The following is a 10,575-nucleotide window of genomic DNA, read 5'->3' on the forward strand; positions in this document are numbered from 1 at the left end:
AATCTCAAATTCGAATCCAACTTGAATCCAGCGGGGGAAAGCGACAACCAAAGGGAAAAGCAACGAAAGCAGACAAAAGGCCGCGTCTGGCACCTAATCTAGTCTTGGATGTCTTCTCACCAGCGCGGAGCTAAGTGCTGCCACTGGGCATGGGAGGGAGCCCCAGGGCCTGAGGCCGGCACCCCTGAGACTCCGGGGCGTGTACAGCCCCATTCATTATTACGTGAGAGTGTCACAGGGCGGCGAGCTTCACAGGCACTAGGCCTTCTTCAAAGATACCGGCCTTGCTTCATATCACCAGACGAGGGCCCCGCCTTGCGCCACACTCTAGTACCATCAACGACGACCGGAAACCAGGACGCCGCCGATGGGGTAGAGCGGTCGCCAGCGGTTCCCCCGACGACCACGGGTCCTCCACCAGGGGCAGGCCCTGAGGCACCTCCCCAGCAGAGGGCCTACCTCCTGAGAACACCTTGCTCCGAACGCCGCGGTGGTGATGTCGGATCTCGGCCCCTCTCCTGCAGCCCCCTGCGCCCTCCTCCCGAGGGGTAGGAGACGGTGGGAGAGGGGCAGCTGCTTGCTGTGGCGACCTGCACCTCCTGTGATCCATGGTTAGCATATGCCTGCTCCTGAGGAATTAGCGGTACCTGATAATCGTTGCCTCGAGCATGGCCAGTGGGACCGTCCCGGGGCTCCTGGAAAGGCTCAGCTTCTGGCGCCTCGTCCCCCCAGCTTGGGCTGAGGAGTGAGCCTTGTTCGCCCTCGTGAGGGTGTCCTTGGTCCATCATGAGGGGCACGTATTCTTCTGGCGCCGTCATCCCGAAGGCCACGCCGTAGTGCTCCGCGTGCCACGCAGTCCTGCCTGACGTGCTCACCATGGGGTGGCAGCGCGGCTGTCCACTGGGGCCGCAGGTCGCGTCGAGTCCTTCTTCTTCGCGGACCAGGAGCGGGGGCAGCGCCGCCGCCGGTCCGGTGCTGACAGCTTCGCTGGCGTTGGAGTAGCCTTGGAGCCCACGGGCGCGCGCGGAGCCCCCGCGCGGGCCGCCCTGGGCTTGAGATGGGAGCTGGGTGCAGAAGCGGTGAGCCCCCGAGGCGGTGAAGCCCAGGAGCTCTGCCACCCGCTCCGGCAGCACGTCGCGGCCGCCCTCCAGCAGCCTCCACTGCAGCAGCTCTCGGGCCACCGTGAGCGCAGCCCTCGAATTCGCCTGCTCCCAGCGGGTGTACGGTGTCGTGGTCACGGTGTGATTGGAGGCCCTTGGTGCCGACCGCGCCTGCCACGGTGTGAGAGCTGTCGAAGCCTATCCGCGTCGCCCGCGGCCCGCAGCGCCCTGCGGACCGTGAGCTGCCTGGGGCACGGGGTCGCCCGAGGCGAGCGGCTCTGCGCGGGCGGGCCACGCCGCCCATGGATCTGGGTTGCCCGCCTGGTCGCCGGACATGGTGATGACAACACGACGGGGCACGAAGCGGTAGAAGGTGGATTCCGGCGGACCCCTACCTGGCGCGCCAAATGTCGGATTTCGGGTTCCGGCAGACCCTTGAGGTTCGAACACTGGGGTGCGCGTGGAGATTTCGCCTTCTACCTACCCTGCACCCTCCACCTCGCTAAGATTTAAGCTATGGAAAGAACAACACAAGAGACACAGGGTTTATACAGGTTTGGGCCACCATTGTGGTGTAATACCCTACTCCAGTGTGTGGTGTGGTGGATTGCCTCTTGGGCTGATGATGATGAACAATACAAGGAAGAACAGCCTCGCGAGGGTCTCTTCTTGGCTGGGGGGGGGGGGACGAACTGCTAGGAGGAGTTCAGTCACCCTTCTCTCCCTCTCTGATTCCGATCTGATCCCCGATACTCGATCTCCAACCTCCCTTACCCTGTGGGTGGCTGGTCCTATTTATATGCAAAGGCCTTGGGCCTCTTCCCAAATATTGAGCGGGAAGGGCGCCAACAATTGGCCATTTTGAAGGGGAACATCTGGTACACTTATCCTGACTAAAGTTGGTCCTCTCCTGCACAAAGCTCTGGTGGTGACGCCGTCTTGCGCTCCACGATGACCTCCATCTTGCAGTCCACCTGGTCTTGGTCTTGTTGCACCAAAATGGCAACCTTTGCCTGATGCCTCGGTACCCCGCGGCTGTGCTTGCCCCCTTTGCACCAAAGGGGAAAGGAGGACACTGCGTGGGCTGGCGCCCGCCTGGCGCCCTTGGTCGTCATGGCTTGCGTCATGGGCACCTCGTGAGGTACCCCGCCTTGATCTCTCCGCCTCCTCGTGAGCCAGCCTGGTGAGGCCGTGCCTGAGGAAGCTCCGTGTCGTCCGCCCCACGAGGCTTGGCCCCTCGCGAGGGTCTTGGGTCTGTGTTGATGAAGATGGGCCGTGCTGGGCCCCCCTTTAAGTCTGGGGACCCCCGTTCCCAGAACGCCGACAGCGTTCATTGGGCGGTGGGGTGGGGATCCCCGGAGAAAAAGCTCGGCCGGGGGGGGGGGGGGGGCTATAGGGATGGCCGGTGCGGCGGCGGACCGGCGGTGGGGAGTGGTTTCGGGGAGAGCGGGCGGCCGCGGGCGGCGGGGGCTGGCGGTTCGGCCGGTGGTGGCTGGCGGCTCAGGGGGTGGAGTTTGATGATAAACTGCAGGCCCTTGATTTCGTATGCAACGGCTGGAAAATCTAATGACCAGAGATGAAAAATTGAGTCGACTGACGTGTAGCCTCACCCCGCATGTACACATGCACGCACGCAAGACACACATGCAAGACACACATGCATGTAGGCGTGCAACACTGACACGTACACACGCACGCACGCTGGCGTGCAGCCCTGACACGTACACATGCACTCACGAACACACGCACGTACGCACCCATGCATGCAACACTGAAACGTACCCTTGCACGCATGCAACTCTCGCACGCCTGCATGCACACAGCACACGACGCAAGACACACGTTCAACCTATACGTGCATGCACTCTTTGTTAAGGACATGGATTGTTACGGGTATTAATCAATCTTATCTGTGATAAGCAGAACATTGAAGTTTGCAGTGGTCTTTATGAATCACAACGTATCTAATGGGCTATCAACATAGTAGGCTTATCTACATGAAAAAGATGACGTCACACTCAATGAACAATCATCGGTTTGTGAAATGCCCGCTTCTGACCGCCCTGGCCCACCGAAGGTTCCTCTGCTATGCGCTACCTGCGTTGGGTCACTGACATGCATGCCATGCACCCAAAGAGCCCACATCTCAGTGTAAGAACGGCGCGGTGTCCTAGGTCAGAGTCGAGGGCGCCACTCGCGGCACGCCCGGCTGAACACGCCTCCGTGCCGCATTCAAACGCCTCCATGAAACCCGCCCGTGTGGAAGCCGAGAAACCCACTCTGGACACACGTCCGTTCATGACCGGGCCGCTCCCCTATCTCCTCCACCATTTTGTCCACTCTTATAAGGGCTTACGAAGAGTAGTTATTCCACATCCAAGCCGGCTGAGTAGCCCGCCGGATACGAGCTATGCAGCTCGCTGATCCACCTCCCTCCCCTCGCCTGACGGAGCCAGTTGCCGCCCCAAGCCGGCACGCGGTTCAGCAACTCGCCGCTCCAGGCCAGCTCGACGAGGACCGGTGCACGGGGGTCGTTGCTACCGTCCACGCTACGGCCTCGTACCGCGTCTCCCGCTTCTGTGGCCGAGACTCCCATGCCGGCGGCCGCGCCATGCAAGCAACGATAGAAGCAGGGTGCGCGGAGAGCGACGAGTCGGTGGCCAGCGCCTCCACTTCCCCCGCCATCATCAAGGAGAAGTAGAACACGGGAGGCCGCCACCGCTTGGGTCCCATGAAGGCCACCGCGGAGGCGACGCCGGCGTACACAACAGGTGTCTTGCCGGATCCTTTTTTGCGAGGACCTTCGTCAACCCCGCATGGGCTCCATGGAAGAGGGGAATGTTAGGATGAACTCGAGCCGGTGCCGGCCATGGCGAAGTAGTGGCCGGTGATGAACTCGAACCGGTGTCGGCCACCATCATCTTCAGCACCAGCCAATGATATCAGTTGGGCAATGGGGAAGCAAGCCGTCCTTTGCGCTGAAGCATATATCTCCGGGGCTCCCGGCAGTCCGGTGATCGTGCTGCCGGACATGAGGAACACAAATCGATCGGCAGGCGACCATTTAGGCCAGGTATTATATATCTATGATGTGCAAAACTAGCACCGCGGAGTTCATTTGAATGTAATGAAATCCGTCATGTTTGTATGAAAATCTGGTATTTTATATGATTTCCGTCGTTGTTTATATGAAATATCAGTTTGTCTACGTGTTTGCGTGAATTTCGTCCGGTTGGTTGAGTTGCTATCATAATGTGTGCGACTACGGTTGGATGGCGTAATTTGCGGGTCGCCGGTTAGTCTTCGGGCGGCTCGGGCGACATTGTGGGACAAAAAAAACACAGCTCATGCGAGCTCATCTCCAACGTGTGCGCTGGAGGATGCATGACAGCATGAGCACCCGAGCCATTCCTCGTTCATCGGTGGCAAAGGCACCTGTGGACAAAAGGGTCGCCAATATTTTGGCTACCCCGGGCAAGATCCAAACAGCCCCTCCCAATAGATTCAAATCCCTCGTTCGCTGTGGAATTTTGCCATGTGTTGTTTTCATGGACTAGCAAGATGCCCGTGCATTGCACGGAACATCAAGATGCATTTTTTTTACAAACTCCAGCATGCATGCAAGGGATAATTAATGTCCTCCTTTGCTAGTACCACGAGGCAAACACCATTAATATTGCATCGATTAGTGTTAGTGGCCTTGTATATCTGCAAATTGTAATTTTGATAATGGCCCCTTGTATATAAAAATGGAGGGAGAAAGATGAGAGATAAGGTGAGGAGGAGTGGGGCGTGGTGGTGGTGACTGGTGGTCGGATTGGGCGGAGGCATGGGGATGGACGGCGCATTATGTCTAGGTTTGTATCTCTCTCTCACACACCCACGTAGGTGGGGGACGTGCACGAAGAGAAGAGGTGCACGCACGGCGCACGTACTCCCATCTCTTTCCCAACCACACCCGCACGGGTACACGGTGGAGCTCATTTCTGTATGAAAAAGGCAGCCCACGTGGTAATTTGGCACGTGTACTGGTTATCCACTTGGTGGAGGGAGGATCATCTACCACGGGTGAACAAACAAATTGCGACTTGATGCGTTATGTTAAATTAAAAAAAAGGCAAACCTTGTGGGGCCTACCTTAGAGGCCAGGCTCTATACACTAGAGTACTTTTGATGTGTCCCGTCAACTCGCAGAACAAGGAGAAGCTTGCTTAGTACGCCGTCTCCCCCGCCCACAGGCGTGGTGGCTCGCAGGATGAGGTGAAGCTTGCTTACTACGCCTTACGCCCGCTCCCTCGCCCACGCGCATGGTGGCTCGCAGCACGAGGAGAAAATTTTGCTACTCCCTCCGTTTACTCCTCGTCCCTACTACGTACTTTGGTTAGTACTCCCTCCATTTACTTATACAAGGCCACTATAAAAAATACATTTTGCATCTATATAAGGCCACAAATAGTAATCGAGACAAAAGTTACTACTCCCTCCTTTCCAATTTATGGCTCAATTTCAAAATCTCTCCAACCAAGGTAGACGGTGTGTGGTCGAATTAGTTTCGTATTTTGCACAATTAATTAGTACGCTCGTTTTTCTCAAGAAGTTATGTTTACCGAGGCATTAATAAGAACGACTGCATGAATGACCACTAAATTTCCATGAACTTGTACATGCATTGGTTAGTTTCCTCTTGACACTGCTTGCGTTGGGTGATCTAACGCACCTCGAAATCCAACATGTAATGGTACTACTACTAGTATAGTAGAATTGAGAATTATCAAACGGGAAAACAAATGTTTTTTAGATGAGCCCTATAAACCCTAGTGGGTATGTACTCCGTAAAAATAGATTTTTTCAAAAACTAAGTTGCTCCCTTTCATGAATTCTGTAGTATACTGCTCCGTCGATGCTCCCTTTCATGAATTATGTACTTCCTGTCGCCGACATGTGGGACATATAGCAACCGGGTCGACGTGTCAAGCACCAAATAACAGTGCAGAACAACAGGGGGGACGCACCCAGTAGTAGTAATGAGCAATGAGATGTCAAATCACAATGCCGCACTTTCCCAGACGGATGAAGCAACCATTATTTCACACTGAGGTTTGCCATCATCTCAAACCACGTACTAGTATTGCTTCTGCCTCAAGAGGGACACGCGCATCGCCTTGGTACATCATGACACGTGGGACCGCATGACAGGCCATGCTCCCCCGCCGATCGCTCGGTAAAATCACCTCATTTTTACTATACTTCCTCTGTATCGGTTTACTACATGGCATCCACGTCATTCTAGGTTGAGAATTTAACTGGCTATATATGTGATGAACAGTACTCTAGCCTTTTAAAAAATGTATACTTTTGTACAGTAGTACTATCGATGGATTGCGCCATGGAGCAAAAATTGAAATTAAAAAAAGGTGGTACATATAGAGAGCGCTCGTCGCCAAATTATGCATATAGTACTATTAAAAAGGCTAGTCACAATAATGGTGTCCAGCACAACCCACCCCTAAAATAAAACTAAGAGGGTGCTTGGATACGTTTTAGTCCCATGACTAAAAGTAGTGGTACTAAAACATGCTAGCCTCACCCATGCTTGGATCCAAATACTAAAAATGCTAAAATCAAGTTAATGAGCATTTATTATCCTCCAAACCCTCCAATCCAGAACTCGCCTGCGTTAAAGGAGAGGAGTTAAATGAGTAGAGAGGACTAATCCACATTTTAGTAGGGGTACCCCTGACTAAAAATTTTTAGTCTCAAGACTAGTTTTAGCCCCTCTTTAGTCAGGGGTGCTTGGAACTTTAGCCTCTTAAAGTGACTATTTTTAGTCAGACTAAAATAAGTCCCTTGGATCCAAGCACCCTCTAAGCATCCTGGAATTCTTTGACAAAACTAAGAACCCTGAAATTCTTTGACAACTAAACTGCTGGCTATATGATGTTGGCCATATATATTGTACGTATATAATATGAAGAAACGAGTGGTAGTACTATGCCAACTAAAAGATGAAATGTAAGAAATACTAGTATGTACGTACTGAAGAGTTAAAGTAACAAGAAGAAACATAACATAGTTCTGCTGGGGGCTCAGCACAACACACCCCTCAAATTAAATTAAGCACACCCGAAATTAAACTTTGCAACTATTCCGGTAGACACTGCATTAGAACCACCATGAGCAATGACACTGCCACCTTACTCGGATCCACGTCCTCAACTTCGTCCTTGTCCCTCTTCCTCTTAGCCGATACTTCTTTGCTTGAACTGCACACTTGGCTGTTGCTCTTCATCCAACCCTTGTAGATATTGAAGCAAAGGTAGCCATCCATTGCAGCGTAGTGGATGTGGTCTATATCTAGTACATTTCGCTGCCATGCATGATGATGAAACGTGTAATGAGGTTTCTCCAGTTTACCGTACGAAGGATGAACCATGGCTCCTGCCAGGGTCAGCATTGAAGGCCGACGAGAGGACACCAGCCGATTCTTCTGGAGGTCGAAGGTATTGCCTACAATGAGGCCCATCCGACGCAGGACTTCTTTATCGTTACCAAAGTCTACAGTAACGAATTTCACTGTTTTGTCCTTAAGGAAGTTCTTAAAATCTTGGCACTCAATGTCGGCATGGCATATGTGGTAGACCAAGCAAACATTATGTACGCAAACCTGGATCACGGCAGGCTTCTTCCTCTCTTCGTCCTTTAGATCCTTCTCTCATCCCAGGATTGTGGTGTACTCAACATCTAGCCCAGCGACCCACTCATCATCTGAGTTTTTGAACATGCGGCTGAAGCGAGAAAGGTATCCTTTCACCATCACGGAAGAACGGGTGTAGATGACGTTGAACTCATCGCCGGTGATGGTTCTAACCTTGTACTCACCGCTGATCGTGGAGATTTGGGAAGCCATGGATTTGGGAGGAGGTTTAGGATTAGTGGAACTGCCATAATGCGAATGGACGGGACGACTAGGAGCAAATCACCGTAGTATTGAAGGACATGCGGGGACGAGTAGGAGCGAACTGCCAGCGTGCGAACGGCAGGGTAGTGGCTTTCCATTCTCCCATTATACGGGATTCTGAGAGCCCTTGGATCTGAGATCAAACGGTTGCATGGCATGATTCTAGACCTATGGGTGAATATCCTATCCTCGAGGGTTATTCTGCAAATTTTTAGCAACTTAGCATGCGACCGTTTGATCTCAGATCCAAGGGCTGCCAGCAGCCCGTATCATGGTCACGCCTACCACGACTGTCGCATCGCTCGCGCGGTCGTGCCCTTGGAGATTTAACACGGTGCGTTAGGCTATCTGATGTTGCCATGTCATACATAGTCATCACTTAGTCACTCATACTACAACAAGGTTGGCTATAAGTGTATTTTTTTTACTCCTCTCTATCTCTTTCTTCGTACTCAAGGAAGAAACGGTGCTAAGTGCGTGTATTTATTGCATTTGCCAAGGAGTGACCTCTTCCAATGAAATGGTGTTGCTAAGTTTGCTTCATTTAATTAGCTATAGACTCAAAATTGTCTTTTCACCTAGGTACACACGCTTAGCACCGTTTCTTCCTTGGGTCACCAAACTAGTCTCTCTCTTCTTGATTAACTTGCCACATCAGACTTTATGCCTATGTGGCAAGCTTAAGCACCTGTAGGAGCAAGTAAAAGTAAGTACAATAGTGCGCTTTACATGTCATTTTTGCATATGTGGAGGAAAGAGAGGCAAAGAAAAAGTGGAGAAGTGGGCTCTGATGCAAGAGCCAGCCTCTATTACATGGTGGAGCATTGGGAGAGGCACCTGTATGGAGGTGGTCAGGAATCTTGGAGACTCACGCTGGTCGTAGAGCCGCAGTTAAAATGATAATGGCAAGTCAAATCACGGGGCCCCACCTGTCCAGCAGTAACTCGCCATCAAATCACACAGCCCTATGTTTGCAGTAGCCTACTCCCTCGTCTTCTCGCGTCTCTGTCGAACTGACTAGGCGGAACTGCCCCGCCGCCTACCGCGCAGGAAAAGCCCCGCCGTTGACTTTTAAATACAACTACATCCGCTTAAGAATCCAATGATATACTTTTTGTGACATAGTAACTCATATTTAGTTAGTCAAATGGATGACCTAGAACTACGTGTAGGCCCTATAAACCGAGACGCCTAAAAATAAAAAAACCGAGACGGAGAGGGTAGTTCAGCACGTATCTTTTTAGATCAATATAGTCGGGATTCACCAAGGAGCAAAACCAAGTGGTAGGCTGCTCCTGTCGTGTTGGCGTAGCAACTCAAGCAGGGTCAGTCAGCACACGAAATGGCGACACACTTATCAGGACCCCTTTGGCCGACATGTGGCTCATCCACCATCTTGTTCCACGTATGATGCACCAAATTACAGTTCGGAGCAGCGGTTGGAATTGGAGGCACCCTGGTCGTAGCGCCGTAGTAGTAGAAAATGAGCGACGAGGGGTCCAATCACAAAGCCCCACCTTTCCCGCATTAAGCTGCACGGACGAAGCAACCATCATTTCACTCTAGGGCGCAAGAGCATGAAGAAAAGAGAAAACAATGATGTGTGCGGCAGCTACCTAGGGCACCCTAGGTTAGGGGTCTCCACTACATATCCTTTTTTTTGTGAAAGCGCCTCCACTACAAATCGGCTTCTTCCTCGTCTTGTTGAAGAAAACCGATGATGAGTGCGGTGGTAGGGTTTGTAGGAGTACTACGGTGTGCGGGGCCATGTCGTAGTAAACGGGTTCAAGCCGATGCCTTAAATATGTGTGGGCCGCTTGGTTTTACGGGAACGAGGCAGCATTTTGGGTTCGGGGACAAGTGGAGATATAGTACGTACAAAAAATTGTGGACGTAGGTTCGACCGAAAGGCAATGATGCATGGGCCCTGCATTTCGATATACCCGGGGCCGCGTGAAATTTTCTACTCTACTCAAAACTAGTAAGGTACACACGTATTGAACACATGAGATTTCGAAACCAAATTATGAATAAATACACACTATAGGATGTAAAGCTTTGAGTCATATATGCATGATGTAGATGTTCATTTAGTTCTTAAAGTTCATCTCATTCGAAATCAATAAGTTTTATAAAAATGTTAAGATTCATGGTGTTGTGCATTGTACTCCCTCCGTTCCAAAATAGATGACCCAACTTTGCACTAACTTTGTACAAAGTTAGTGCAAAGTTGGGTCATCTATTTTGGAATGGAGGGAGTAAATCATAAAGTAAAAAACAAATAATGGCAATTCATTTAAAAAAAATCAAATATGATACAGAAGATTCTAAAACAAAGGAGAAGTGCTTGAGTTTTGAGGTTTGTGCATTATGCTTAAGTTCAACCATGGAGTCTTCTAAATTGTACATGTGGCAGATCTGGTGTAATGTTTATGATATCCAATGGCCAGTAGTGCTCGGATTTGCCTATCTCTACACTGTCAGGTTAGCTTCATCCAGCGACCATCTTTCAAAGTT

Source organism: Triticum urartu, chromosome 2A, assembly GCF_056163025.1.
Source record: "Triticum urartu cultivar PI428250 chromosome 2A, HENAU_Tu73, whole genome shotgun sequence".
In the NCBI taxonomy this organism is placed as follows: Eukaryota; Viridiplantae; Streptophyta; class Magnoliopsida; order Poales; family Poaceae; genus Triticum; species Triticum urartu.